Genomic DNA, 15,220 nt, shown 5'->3' on the forward strand with positions numbered 1-15,220 from the left:
CGTCTTTCACTCTCTAGCAATGTTCATGATTGGTGACAATTTATAGTGATTCCCATCCACATTTCCTGAGGGGTGAAGGAGGTTCAACTTTGGATTTCACAGAAACTGCCAGAATAGGGCCTCACAGAGACACGCGACCAATCCCTGCCAAAACCTTTCTAGTGCTGGACAAGTCCATACCGTATGAATGAAGGTGCCCTCTTCTGCACCACAGTGAAGACAGGGAGGGGAAGCAATCACCCCATAAGCCAGAGCTGGTGATGTGTAAGATATTCCCTGTGGATGTGTTTGAATTGAATCAGTTGGAGCCTGCCTCTCGGGGAACCAAGAAACTCCATCCAGTCATAATGTTCCAATTCTCCCACACTGGCCTCCCATGTCACGTGTAGGGCACAAAACACATCTGCTTGATTAGAGATTTTTGTCATTTGATGGTTACCCCTAAGTTTCCTCTCTAGAGTTTTAAAGTTTGGAAAGTCTGATAATGCCTTTATGTAGGGGGTCAATGCATGGCGGAGCTGGAGCTACCTGTGAATTTGGCTTTGTTGAAGTTGGAATTCTGTCTGGAGTTTCTGAAACAATTTAAAGACCATGCCCTGCATATCGTTCCATATTGTAGACATTGCAATAAGATCCAATTTCCGGATTCCAGTAGACACGGCCACCTATGAAAGCAGGGTTCCACACCACAGTGGTGTCTGCTCTGTCAGTCTGCCCCACCACTTCATCCATCTAAGTGTTGACCGCTATATACACAGGACAACTTTTGTCACAGGGGAAAGGTTAGTGCTTCTACCCTCTTCATATAGGTATGCTAGCAGTGGAGTAGTACCCACCACCAGTTTATCTAATGCATAAGCCAGGTCACCCTGTATATCATTTCACCCGTCATTTATGATCAGGAGTTGAGCTTCTATATAATATTAATTGACATTGGCTGCTGCAATGCCTCCACACTAAGCAGATTGTAAACACTTGCTGATGGCCACATGAGGGATACCACTATCCAGAGAAAGTCATTAATGTTGGAATTATTTAATTTATGAAAATACTGTTGCAGGATGTCAAATGGTAAATTCTGAAGTCGCTAAATGAATCAAGGTAAAGAGATCATTTAGAAGATTACCCACCATCCTATCAGGGACAGGGAAAGCATCGATCATATCTTTATGTCATCCTTAAGGAGATCAAATACTGGCTCAACGTTGGCATTCCATGCCACTGTCTCATCTGGGGACAGATAAACACCCAAGTATTGGATCCCATTGGTTACCTCCTGTAATCCCAATGCCCACCCAAGTCTGTGAGGTCCAGCGCCCACCAAATAAACCATAGATTTTGATGAGTTAATATGAAGGTCCAATGTTTCCCAAATATGCGCATTATCTACAGAAGCCTGGGTCTCATTGTGTCCGGTGCTGTAATAAAGAAAAGAACATCATTGCAATATAATTCAATCCTGTCTTGCCACCCATCCACCCATTCAAAGCCCTGCACCTGCTCATCCATCCTCACCGAGACCGCTAGAAGCTCTATGATGAGAACAAATAGCAGGGGGGGGGGGGGGTAGGTGGCCACCCTCTCGTGTCCACTGATGTATGGGGAAAGTTTCTGACCGGGTCTCCACCACCCTCACCTTAGCTGTCAAGTCTGTGAATAGCAAAAAAACATGAAATTCACATGGTGCAAATCTTGTGGCATGATTGCCGCTGTGGACAAAACCATGTCCAGGAGATGATCTTGGACATGTAGAGTTTAAAAAATTTGCTGGGGAAGCCGTTTGGCCAAGGAGCCCTGCCCGAGTTCACATCAGCCACAGCCAAGGTAAATTCCTCCCCATGAGATTAGTGTCCAGCCATTTGCGGGCCGCTGGGGAAAGAGTCTGGAGCGGGAGAGTCCACGTGAACTTTTGGATCTGCGTTCCAGACACCACCTCTCTCTTGGCACAAACCCCTTTGAAATGGGAAGCAAAACTACTCACTATGTCTCTTGGATTCGTATGTAGTGTACCTGTCTCTTTCTTAATTAGGAAAAAAGGAGGTGTTCTGGGAATACCCTGGCACAATCTGTGAAGCAGTTGACTTGATTTGTCCCCCCACTGGTAAATATGCTCTGGGGTGCCTGCCAGGCCAACATTGCCTCACCCATCAGGGCCTGGTGGTACTGCTGCCGTACTAGGCCAAGTTGTCTACGTGCACGCTAGATATCGGGTTGGTCCCAACAGATCTCCTTATCCGACCTCAACAATCTAGAAGGAGGGGAAACAACTTACACTCGCTGTTCTGCATGGCCACCTATAGCATTATACATTTTTGAGTTTGAGGAAAGCCCTATCTAATGTAATGTCACCCATTGCATTTTAGGAGAGTCTGTGCCAGATGTCTGGACTTTCAAAGTGTCAGCCACCCACCTGGAGATGCTCCAGGATGAACAAGAACGGTGACAACGAGTGGTCACTGGCCAAAGTCTTCACAATGGTTTTCTGCTTGTCACTCTGAGGGGAGTCTGCCTCCGGACATGGTGGTGTATGAGGTTTAACCCAGATCCTTTCCTCTGTCCACTGGAACATCTCCTCAGGGGAGGCAAAGATGAGTGTCTGCGATTGATAGATCACCTTGAGCTTTTCAGGATACTGAAGCATGTATTGGATGCTTCACTCTTGGAGGCACTGTTTTTCAGCTTTGACGCTGTTGCTGCACCAGCCTGGTGAAATCTGGGAAGATTATAAAGGTATATGATTGCTACACAATTTTCTCCTGTAGCAAGCATGTTCAAGGATGGTGTCCTAATCCATATTGTTCAGGGGTTTTGCAATAACGGGTCTAGGACTAGCTCGGGAGGAGGGTAGTTCACCGAAGCCCTATGGGCCCGCTCAAACACAAAACAGGGCAAAAGGGCTCCTGACTGCTGCAACTCATGAAGCCAGTGATGTAGGAATCACCCCATCAAGGCACCCTTGCATCTATTGGGAAATCCAAAGTAGCATAAGTTATTACGACACACCCTTCTTTCAATGGCTTCTACTTGTGCCACCAATTCCCTGGTCACAGAGATGAGCTTGGATACTGAACTCTTCAGGGATGAGACTGATTCCTCTACCCCCAAGACCCGGGTCTCCACCTCGATAATTTGCTCCACTGCATTGCAGGGAGCCTGCATGAGCAAAATTACCTCCGGGCCAATGGCACCTATCTTGGTGTCAAGAAAGTCTGAAGACTGTGTGATGGCAGGCAACAGTGCAGCATTTCCCGGTATCATTCCTTCATGGTTGCCTGGTCCTTCTGGCATTGAGGGTCCGTCTGGTTGAATATAGTTGTAGAGAGTGCTGTGTTTGGCAGTTGCCGACCCCTTGTCTTTAGTCTTGTTGTACTGTTGGCTTTGGGTGCAGTCTTTGGCTCCTAGCAGGATAGTTCTACCTCTGACCCACCCGTCTACCAGTTTGGCTCCAAAAGGCAGCACGTGCAGTCAGATCCTCAGCTTGCTGGACCCATAATTATGTGCGGCCTCTAATTCAGGATACGAGCACCAGGCAAGGCTCGGACTGACAAGAAGGAGTGGGGCTAGTTTGGCCTTCTCTGCAACAGGTGTCCCCGTTCTCTATCTAGCTCTCTAATGGGGTCTTGTATTGATGTGTGGTGGCTCCTGGGGGAAGGCCACAGCCCCTTTCTACTGCATGAAGGGATGGCTCCCAAACTTGTTTCACTGGCTGCAGCCATGGCTGATGTGTCCCCAGGGAGCCTGGGCCGGCTCAAATGTCCCCACTACTTCTGTTGCTGTGTGGGATTGGGGTTGCTGGGCTGTCCAATTTGACAAGACTGGGACAGCTATACTCGCACAGTGCCCAGATAGCTCTATCTCTTACGCAATGGCTGCCTACTCCAAAGGTTGGTGCGATGTTGCGGCCTGCATCTGGCTGTGCTATGGAGTCCTGCCGCTGTGTGAACTGGACCAAGACGTCTTATGAGCCACTTGCTGTTCCTCTTCACCCAGATTTAGGCGTTTCTCTCTCTGTGGAGTGTGTTACCCTTTTGTTGTCCCCAGGCCATAGGCGAGCCCCCAAGGCCCCAGCACTCCTTACCACATGAATCGTGAGGCTCAGTCGCTCTGCCCTTCAGATATTCTCTCATGGGACTCTCAGTTGGTGTCTATCTGCATTCCTCATGCCAGACATGCTGCCAGAGCCGGCAAGCCTCCTGCATGCCCTATAGCCGGGCCAGGTATGTTTCTTGAGGAATATGGAGAGTGCTGTAGGATGTCCCCCAGTCTGCAGGTCCTCATGACCAAGGGCTGCTTAGTCCACCTCTTGTTTGATCCTATACTCCGCCGTCCCACGTTGCCGCACCCTATCATTGGTACCTCATCCGGTGGGAGCCAAGGGCTGCTCCCCACCCACAGCGGCTCATCCTGATGAAACTCTCCTGTAGTGTTACAGGGAATCTGCAGACCTTAGTCTTTGTGTTAATACCTTTCCTCATCCGTCTAACCACAGGATAATGATGAATGGTAGGTGGCCACGCGTAGCAGTGTCAAGCTGTGGCCGCCATGATCGGCATACAAGCCAGGCCCCATAATTTTCATTTTTGACCATCGGTAAACACAAATGTATCAATTATGATTGAGCTGATAAATTCCAATATGTTCAGTAACCCCTGTTACCACACAAGTCAGAGGTATTAGTGCTGTGGTCATTACTTCACCCCAGCTTATCTAACCAGCTGAAAGATACTATTTATAAAATACAAAGCAAATTCCAATGCAAGTGGAATTTGGTGCAATGAGTATAATTCCTCACATTGCTTGGAGGAAACTCAGTAGAGGTGCTATTCATCAGATGCAGTAAAAACCTCATCCCCCAGTGTTAATATTCACCGAGTCTAGTGGACACGTTAGACCCCTCTTGGGCACTCGTAATCTGGGCCTGAGTGTATAGTTTTACAGCCTTATCACGAAACCTGTTTCTTAACTGTGGTTTTCTACAGTCTTTTTTTAGTAGATGCTGGTCACGATTTTATATGCTGGAAACATAACCTCAAAAAAATAAAAAGGTTACGTTGTGGAAATGTTCTGAGGAAAAAAACATTATTTGTCAACAGTGAAAATTGAAAAAATTACTGTAAAATATTAAATGTTTTGTGATAGCCATATTTTAGTTGGATTTTTCACATTAATGTTTCAGTAACTTTAACAACTCTAATAGTGCATTATTGTAGCCATTAACTGCCTTTATGTGGCTGAGTGCTAATAGTATTTTGATTATTATAATGTGTAACTTTCCTGCAAAATGCTCCGAGGCTGTGGTACACAAGGTACTAGATATGTGTTAATTACTTTTATTTTCACCATTACTACTGCTAAAATTGATAGCACTACTGTCAATGATGAAAATAATAATACTAAATGCAGTTTTTATGGAGTAGATCAGTCAAACAGAATCACATAGCCTTTAAAGGGAGATTAGCAACTGTACAAACACCATCATGTCAAAAACCTGTATTGTATGAAAACCGTTAAGGACTCAGAAAACAAATGCAGCTGCTGAAGTTGAATATCAAAAGGACAGCCTTTAAAACACATGCCATAATCGGAAAATAAAGGTAATAAATCTGCAATATCACTGCATTCGTTATTGAATAATACATGGAAACCAGCAATATTCATCTCAAAAGTGTACCTTATTCCCGTATTACTGTCTAGCTGCGGCATCGCTCTTCACTTATAACAATCCAATGGAGTCACTACACTAATTGTAAAATATTATTACAGCTGAATTGTGAATGCCACAGTCAATAAACACCACCACAGGCTGCCAGCTCCATGAGCCGAAATACAAAGGATTTCTAGATTTTCAGGTCCCTTTGTATGCATTAGTTTCCGTCATTAAATTGTACAGATATTTTTATCATAGTATTTCTTTTGCCCAACAGAACAGGAATATAGTTGCCAGCTTCAAAAAAGAACGCAAAAAAGTCACACTCACGCTAAACGTAATGGTGCTAAATTAATTAGTACCAAAGTGCAAATTAGCATAACTCATGCGGTTTAATTAATCTGGCCCTAGGTTTCATAACTTCATCAATTTACATGTGCTACAAGAGACAGAGAGATGATTTTTTGGGGAAATATTTGCCCAAATCAGTTATTTTAATGAAAAATATCTGGCTCATAATGAAGACGTTAATTCAATTATAGATCATTTGGTGGGCTGTCAATTTCAGACCTCAGAGTTTTCGTAAAACACTGCTAAACCTCAAGAAAGAAGGCTGATGGGAGAGACTGTACAGCTAAACAGAGATTTGAGGGAGAAAAAGAGATACAAAGTGAAAGAGGAGGAGAAGGAGTGGGAAGAGGAGAAGAAAGAGATACATAAAAGAAACAGAAGAGAAGGTGAAGGAGAAGGGGGAGGAAAACGGGAAAGGGATTGAGAAGGAGAGAAGGAGAGAGGGAGAAGGAGAAGAAGAGAAGGGGAAAGGGAAAAGGAGAAGAAGGAGAAGGAAAAAAGGGGAAAAGGAGAAGGAGATAAAGAGAAAGAAAAAGTCAAAAACTGAAAAAGAGAGGGAAAGGGAAGGAGAAATAATTGGGAAAGAGCATGGAAAAGAGTGAGAGTTGAGGAGAGAGAGAAAGACTGTGTAAGAGAGAAGCAGTAAAAGAGACAGAGACAGGGAGCAGGCTAGACGGAAACATGAGAATTTGTCAGAAAAACATCATTGTTGTGCTTCCCAAGAACAACAAGATATTGCCATTATATATCCAAAGGGGGGGACATAAGAATGTGGTACACGAGAACCAATAGGGTTTGCTCCAACGAAAGCTTGGTACATCTATTACCGATGAATATGTATAGCATAGCGCCCTTTGATCAGCTCTGCTCCCATATTTATTGTCAAGACTATGTTCTGATAAATTCGTGTAGTCACTCAGGGGCATATCAGCAAGGGCCGGCGATAATTATCGTTCAGCGCTCTTAGCGTGAAGATAATTATCGCCGGCCAACTCTGAATTTTATTGCGGAGATAGCGTGCTATTAGCAACGCTTATCTCTAAAGCGATAAAATTCAGAGCGCCAGCTGCCAATTGTGAGATTATCGCTGGAAATACAGCAATAATCCCACAAGGTTTGGCGATAGCTTGCTGACACGGATAGACATACTTAGCCATGATATCCACCTTACATAGGATATCATGGCTAAGTCAGAAAAATACCAGATGTAAAAAAGCAGCGTTAACCGCGGTTAGCGCTGCTTTTTTTAATCTCTAACAGGGTTAGCGATATCCTTGATAATAGGACATTTCTCCTATTATTCTACTCTGGAACGCCCCCTTTGCATCTCATTAGAGATGCAAAGGTAAGCGTAGAGTAAAAGGGTGCTAACATGCAAATTTGCGTGTTAGCACCCTGTTGCTGACAGGGCGCTAGTTTTATCTCGTTGGATACATTTGCCCGGAGGGGCGGCTCTCTAAAGCACGCTCGCGCAGTTTGCTAGCGCTTTTAGCTTTATCTTGTGTTTTTACTTAGTGTGCTTTCTTTCCTTGCTGGTTGTTAGGACTCCCCCCTTACCTGCATATAATATTGGTGAATCACCGCTCTTTTAGCGGGTCCGGGCTCCCTGGTAGTGGGGAACAGCAGCGCTCCGATTTTGGGCGCCATTTTGGGTTGGGCAGTGGCGCTCTGGTCGCGCCATCTTGTAGCGTCCTTCTGGGACAGGTAGGACCTCACCTGGAGGACCTATTTAAGGTGGCTCTTGTGTGGGCTCGCCCTCGTTGGATACATTTGCCCGGAGGGGCGGCTCTCCAAAGCACGCTCGCGCAGTTTGCTAGCGCTTTTAGCTTTATCTTGTGTTTTTACTTAGTGTGCTTTCTTTCCTTGCTGGTTGTTAGGACTCCCCCCTTACCTGCATATAATATTGGTGAATCACCGCTCTTTTAGCGGGTCCGGGCTCCCTGGTAGTGGGGAACAGCAGCGCTCCGATTTTGGGCGCCATTTTGGGTTGGGCAGTGGCGCTCTGGTCGCGCCATCTTGTAGCGTCCTTCTGGGACAGGTAGGACCTCACCTGGAGGACCTATTTAAGGCGGCTCTTGTGTGGGCTCGCCCTCGTTGGATACATTTGCCCGGAGGGGCGGCTCTCTAAAGCACGCTCGCGCAGTTTGCTAGCGCTTTTAGCTTTATCTTGTGTTTTTACTTAGTGTGCTTTCTTTCCTTGCTGGTTGTTAGGACTCCCCCCTTACCTGCATATAATATTGGTGAATCACCGCTCTTTTAGCGGGTCCGGGCTCCCTGGTAGTGGGGATCAGCAGCGCTCCGATTTTGGGCGCCATTTTGGGTTGGGCAGTGGCGCTCTGGTCGCGCCATCTTGTAGCGTCCTTCTGGGACAGGTAGGACCTCACCTGGAGGACCGATTTAAACCGTTCCTTCCAGCGCAGCGGGATCGCGCAGCGGGGTTGCCTTCGCTTTTGCCTGAGTCTTGCCAGAGTCCTGCCCGTCTGCGTCCGTCAGCGTCTCGGAGGCGGCGGAGCGGCGAGAGTGCCTGGCTGTAAGTTTGTGCCGTTGATAAAATGGTTTGCTATACTGCTAGGGAACTACATGCGTTGCGAAGGTCCTCTTGTGCCTGCCGCTCCGTGTTCCCGGGTCGGTACAGAGGTAAAAGGTTGTGTCCTGCCTGTGGCTGATCACAAGGTTATCCCCCGGCTGCTTCCCTACGGAGAGAGGAGGTCTGTGTTAAACATCTTTGCTTAATGCTAAACACGAGATCGGTAGGGAAGCACGCCTTGGAGATCTTTGATCTCCTTGTTAGAGAGAATCCACTTTGTCTCCTGCTGACAGAAACTTGGTTGGGGGAGACGTCCAATCCGGACATTATGGCGGCTTTTCCTCCTGATTATACAAACTTTCGTCAGGATAGAGTGAAAGGCAGGGGAGGAGGGGTGGCGGTAGTAGTGAAAAAGTCAGCTACTTGTTCTATCGCTTCTCTGAACACCATTGCAGGAGCCGAATCCCTTGCCTTCACTATTAGACTAACCCCTCATCAAGCTCTGAAAGGGCTGTTGGTATATAGATCTCCTGGACCAGTGGGCTCTTTTTTTGATGATCTTCAGGGGGCCGTATCTGGTATGGCATTAAGTACGGAGCATTGTCTTCTAGCTGGAGATTTCAATTTCCATATGGACGATGACGATGATCCGGATGTAAAAAAACTGCTTGACATTACGGCTCTTCTCGGTCTTGTCCCGTTTTTGGTTGGTTCTACACACGACAAGGGACATACTTTAGATCAGGTTTTCTCCTCGGTTCCTCTTGTTGATGTTGAGCTCCTTCCGGTGCTCTGGACCGACCATAGAGTATTTTGAAGAGTCAGATTCCAGTGATGATGAAGACCCAGAACCAGTAAGAAAGGATCAAGGTTTAGGGAAAGAAGTCTTTCCTACAAGTTCAAGAGAATCATTGAGAATCTCAGAAAGGAGATCTGATTCTGAGAGAGAGCCTGAAGTTCCAAAAAGCAGTGGAGGAAAAAGAAAAGAAAAGAGCAGGTCCACAGAAATTACTCCTGAATCAGAAGAGGAGGAGATTGAAGAACCACTTGAGATTATTTCTGAAGAAGTAGGGTCAGAAGAAGATAGAGAGGGACAGATTGCGGAAGACCCCCGATGAGGTGTAGGGAACACTTCTAATAAGTTAGGTGAAGGGACAAGTAGACAGCAAGAAGATTGCGTGTCGGAGACCCGAGGAGGGAAAGAAGTAGGGAAGTCTCAAAGAGTGGTGAAAAAGACTGTGGAGCGAAAGAAAACTGCTGAAGAACAAGAGCAAAAGAAAACTGTTGAAGAACAAGAGGCATTTGAAACAGAATCGGATGAAAGTGAAAGTGAAAAATCAAAGGGTCGAGTTCTGAGAAAGAGAACTTGGATTGGAGAAAGAAATAATACGGAGATAAGACCGAAAAAGGTCATAAGAGGAGATTTTTGGCCTAACAACAGAGTAAAGAGGCTGAGATACAGACTGATAAGAGGAAATACATCGAAAGCTGAACAAGTGAATGAAGTATCGAGTCAAAACGAAGTAAAAAGGAAGGAGCAAAAGGAGTTAAGAGAACCTGAGGAAATAAAGAGAATTAGAAGACCCAACCAAAAGTACAGATCACCGGAATGGTCTTATGTGGCACTGTCTGAAGAAGGAAGAGAAGAAACAGTGACTCGAGATAATCCGGAGGGGATCTTGAGAAAAGTGGTTGAGGAAAAGGAAGAATCTGTTGGAATCTTAAAAGTTATCCTGACTGACATTGGAGAAGAGTCAGATGCACAGGATGTTGTTGATGATCTGATACAATTTGATGTTGCTGAAGAAGAAGGAGTGAAAAGTGATGAATATCCAAATTGAGTGAACTGAAGAAATCACTTGGAGAAAGTGAAAAGGAGAAAGTCTGAAATTCAGCTGTCTGAAGTAATCCAAAGTTTGAAGAAATACAGTAGTGGAGTAGTAGAGGCTAAGTCAAAAGACAAGGTCAAAGTAGTAAAATGGCTAACATAGAGAATAGTCAAAGTAGATGTGCCTTCTTAAAAAGATGGTGTAGAATGTGCTGCTGCTGTACTGGATTATTAATGCTACTATGGGGTATTTTAGCTTTATTAGTTACATTTAGAGTTTCAATAGGTACATTTGGAATACATACTGAGAATGAGACAAATGTAGAGAAGAATTCGCAAAAAGTAGTACCAACTAGAATTAGTAATACTTACATGCATAAAGATAGGTCAATTAATGATTTTTCTAGTAATGTTTTTTCAAAGTTGTTATACGAATATGTGAAAACAATGGAAGTAAGGGATTGCTACGTTTGTATGCAATTACCTGCATCCGTTTCAGAGGGTGTTACTTATCACCATTTACCAGCTACGTATGGAATTTCTTGTAGTGTATTAAGTAGTGTGTTTTATTTGTTAGGGAAAATAGATTATAAGATGTCTAACAAAGATAGTATTTTTGGGCACTTGCCAATGAACAAAGAGCTGAATCCAGCTAAAGAAGCTAACATTTTTGGTGAGATTTTTATTGAAAAGGAAGAATTAACATTAGATTACATTTTTAAGAATAATTTAACTTGTAGTTTGAAAGAAGAGGAGAAAGCTTTCCTGAACATGGTGGAGGAGAGGAGATTGAGCATGCATGAAAAGGCAGGGAAACATAAAGTGAGTGAGACAATTTGGGACATTGAGATGGGAAAAGAATTGAGAAATGGAGCTAGTCCAACTTTAGCTTTAGATTCACCACAGAAGGGCAAGCTGTGCATTACAAGAGGGAAATCCCAATATGATACATATTTTGTTGGGACTAGTGAATGTCATGATACATACTTCATTGCAACAGGATGGGGTTTCAGAGGTGGAGAAGATACAATTTTTCCAGGAGTGTATTATGTTTGTGGGAACAAGGCTTATTACAAGTTGCCTGACCATTGGTATGGCACGTGTTATGTGGGCCTGGTTTTTCCAAAGATTTTTCATATAGATAGAATAGAAGATGTAGAACATATTAATTTACTAATGCGCTTCAAGAGGGAAACTTGGTCTGAAATTGTGGGTGACATTTTTGGAGCTTTAATTCCAGCAGTGGGAATTTCTTTAAATGCTAATGGGATTCGGAAACTGTCAACAGTGGTGGATCGCTTATCGACAAATACCGCTGGAGGGTTCCTTTTGGTGAATACGGAATTAATTGCCGTACGTGCTATGTCTATGCAAAATAGACTTGCTCTTGATATTTTATTGGCTAAGGAGGGTGGAGTTTGTGGAATGCTGAAAGTTCAACATTGTTGCACTTACATTCCAGACGAAAGCAAAGACCTGAAGGTCTATATCAAAAATATTACTGATTTGCATGAAGAATTGGTACCACTTGAAGCTGAAAGTATCTGGACTAAAATAGCTAATAAGGTGATAGCTGTTAAGAGTTTTATTGCAAAAATAGGTAGTACTATTATAGGTAAGATATTGTTTCCTTTAACTTGTATAATTGTTGCTTTACTGATATTGAGATTGGTGTGTGTGTGTTGTAAAAACAGGGGAGGGAGAAAGAAGTTAATTAAAAGAAACAATGAAAAGAGAAAAAAAAAGTTGAAAAGAGAACCACAAGAAATTGAATTAGAAGAATTAAGGGAGAGTGTCTACTTAGAAACAAAGAGGGATGATGAAAGAGTGTCTGGTGTGTAGTGTTGTGTAAGGAGGAAAAAGACATTTCAAATTTCTCCTAAAATGGGACTAAATTTCACTAAATTTTTTTTTGTGGATTATTTGGTGATAAAATCACCAAAGGGGGGATTGCTGGAGCAGAGTTTTCTGTTGAAAATTCATCGGGTTTTGAAGCTTCAGTTGTTTAAACGTGGTAAAAATAAAAGTACTAATTTTAATTATTAATTATTTGTTTTGTGTAAATGTTTTTTTTTATTAATCAACACGTATGTATTAACAAGAGAAAAACCGACACGAGGGAAACGCTTATATGTTGCTATTGACAATGTGCATGTTTTATTAAATAAACGTCGCTGAGTGCTGTTTATTTTTAAGCACGAAACGCTTTTGAATTAATGCTTTTCTGTGTTGCTAAAGCTAGATAATTGCATACACATAAGGGTATTAGTGGGGTTAACATTGTTTAATCATTATGCTGTGGTAACGTTGTTTTGTCTCTTTTAATTAAGATGGTCTATTGTGGCCTATTGTGGCCTACTAAAAGATGGCTGACTTTTGAAGCCTGGTTTCGAGTGAGAATTTGTGATGGAAAAGGCCTTGCTGAATATGGACGCGAGTCATCTGTCCACAGTCCTTGCCTGGTTAAAACTTTCCGTGAGGACAGCAGTAGATCTGGGCATGTTTCCAGATGCACTGGGACAGCAGCCTTGGCAGCCTTGGAAAACAAAGGAGCTTTAAAGAAAGACTCTAAGCTGTGAGCTCACCAGAGGAAATATGTGGAAGTTGAGAAGAAACATTTTAAGATTTAGTTCCTGTTCTGTCTTTTTATTTTTGTGACTTTTTCTGAGCGGAGATTTTTCAAAATGTAGCGATGCTACATCCTTTCCTTCTCGCTCTGCTCAGCGGTTCGGCGGATGAAGAGAAAATTAAATGTTTCTTTCCTTTGTTTGAATTATTATAAATATATTAGACCAGAGAGGGTTCCATTCCATTGCGTTTTTACTTTCTTCCCAAACCTGCGTTGGTGAGGATCGATGCTGTGAGGACGGTGACTTGGGAGATTTCTACTGAGAGACTTGTCCTGATGACCCATTCTGACATTTAACTAGAATAGGTAATTATGAGAAAATGATTTATTCTGATTAATTTCTTTTGACTAACTTTAGATAATGAATCATAACTTTAATACGGTGTGTTGGTGATTATTTCTTGTCAATTATTGAGTATTCTATTTGATTGATGTATAGATTGTTGAGATTATGACAATTGCAATAGCTAGGTCTTATCGACCTCGGTGTAGGTGTGGGGTTTAGGAGTTTAGGAGATTTCTTTCCACAGGTTCATTGATAGTAGAGTATTTGAGTGTATGTTAGTGAAATGGGCCCTAGTGTATGGTGAGTGTATGTGCGTGTAACTGTGAAATTACTCTATCCGTGGAAGTAGGGAGATTATATACACCCCAATCTGCATCACTTGCACAATTGAGCCAGCCATTCGTTGAGACCCGGCTGACCCACTCGGCGTAGTGTGATTGTCGGCAAATTACCCCTGCCACTTTCATCGTTCACCGGACAGCATTGGGAGGTTTCGCAACTGAGCCGTGCGCTGTGCAGAGCTGGACTGTTTCTTCCTCAGGTAAAGCATGTCTGTTTTCTTAATGCATGTGTAGTTTTTTACGTAATCTATCATTGTGCCTTGCGAAACAGCACGCACTCTTAGCGTACAGAAACATTTCTTTGTGGACTGTCATTGATCAGATGTGTCAGCCGTGACAAAATACGGTGTGTGTATGTGTGTGTGTGTGTGCGTGTGTGTGTGTATGTATGTACGTCTGGAAGCAAACATTATCCTAAAACTGTACTCAAAAGGTGACGTTCCCGGTGTGCGAGGTGTGGGTAGAGAGTGTTGTTTGTTTAAGTGTGAAAGAGAGTGCATAGGCTCGATTTAGGAAGGTAGCCATCACCTATCCAACTCTGCTTAAATCCCATGTCAAACAAACCTGCACCGAAATGTTTCAGGAAAAACAAAAGAAATAGTCAATTTTTACAAGACTCTTTTTGCCCACTGACAGCCCATTTTCACGGACTGTGAGAAAGTTCACATTTTCATTGCTTTGACATTTTCAGAGGTTTTACGTCTCAGGGGACATAAATCAGTTTCCGAACTCGACCCCCCCTTTTCAACAACAAGCGGAGCCCCCCCCTCACCGCCAGAAATCCAGCAGCCCTGACCTGTGTGCCTGCCGGCGGTACGACAGAGCACCCACCATCCCACCAAATGCCCAACACACTGCTGGAACCGTCTAGTCCCAAAGAACAACTCAAGCATTGGCATAGCCAATAGGTCTCACCTTTGGGACCTTATAAGTGTTTAGCCATGCAAGGATATTGTGCTGCATAACTAAGGGGCATATTATCAAGCACAGCGTTAAAATTATCGCCGCTTTAGTGGCAGAAAACTGCTGCTAAAGTGGCGATAATGGGCTTGATAATGTGCCGCAGAGAATTCCAATAGAAGCCCATGTTGACACCAGAACATGGGCTTCTATGGGAATTCTCATGGGCATATTATCAAGCCCATTATCGCCGCTTTAGTGGCAGTTTTCTGCCGCTAAAGCGGCGATAATTTTAACGCCGTTTCTTGATAATATGCCCCCAAATACTTATAAAGTCCCAAAAGCGAGACCTATTGGCTATGCCAATGCTTGTTTTAGCAAGCATCCATCCAACATCAAACTGTTGTAGCATTTGTTTCCATTTTAACATTTAATTTAAACTATTTAAGTGCTATGTCTGGTCACATATTTTAAATTGATATCATTTTTGTTATCACTCCTCTCAGAACTCAGCGAAGTCGGAACATTGTAAACAGTCAAATAGGTGCACATTTTCCACATCTCTGGGTAAATAATGCCGATTTGCTATTATAATGTATTACTAAATATGGAAATGTAATTCTGCAGACAAAGCATACTCTTCTCTGCATAAGCAAGCTACACTGCTTACATTCAAAATGCACAAACATGTTAGTGAAAAATACCTCTAGG

The sequence above is a fragment of the Triturus cristatus genome, chromosome 3_2, assembly GCF_964204655.1.
Source record: "Triturus cristatus chromosome 3_2, aTriCri1.1, whole genome shotgun sequence".
In the NCBI taxonomy this organism is placed as follows: domain Eukaryota; kingdom Metazoa; phylum Chordata; class Amphibia; order Caudata; family Salamandridae; genus Triturus; species Triturus cristatus.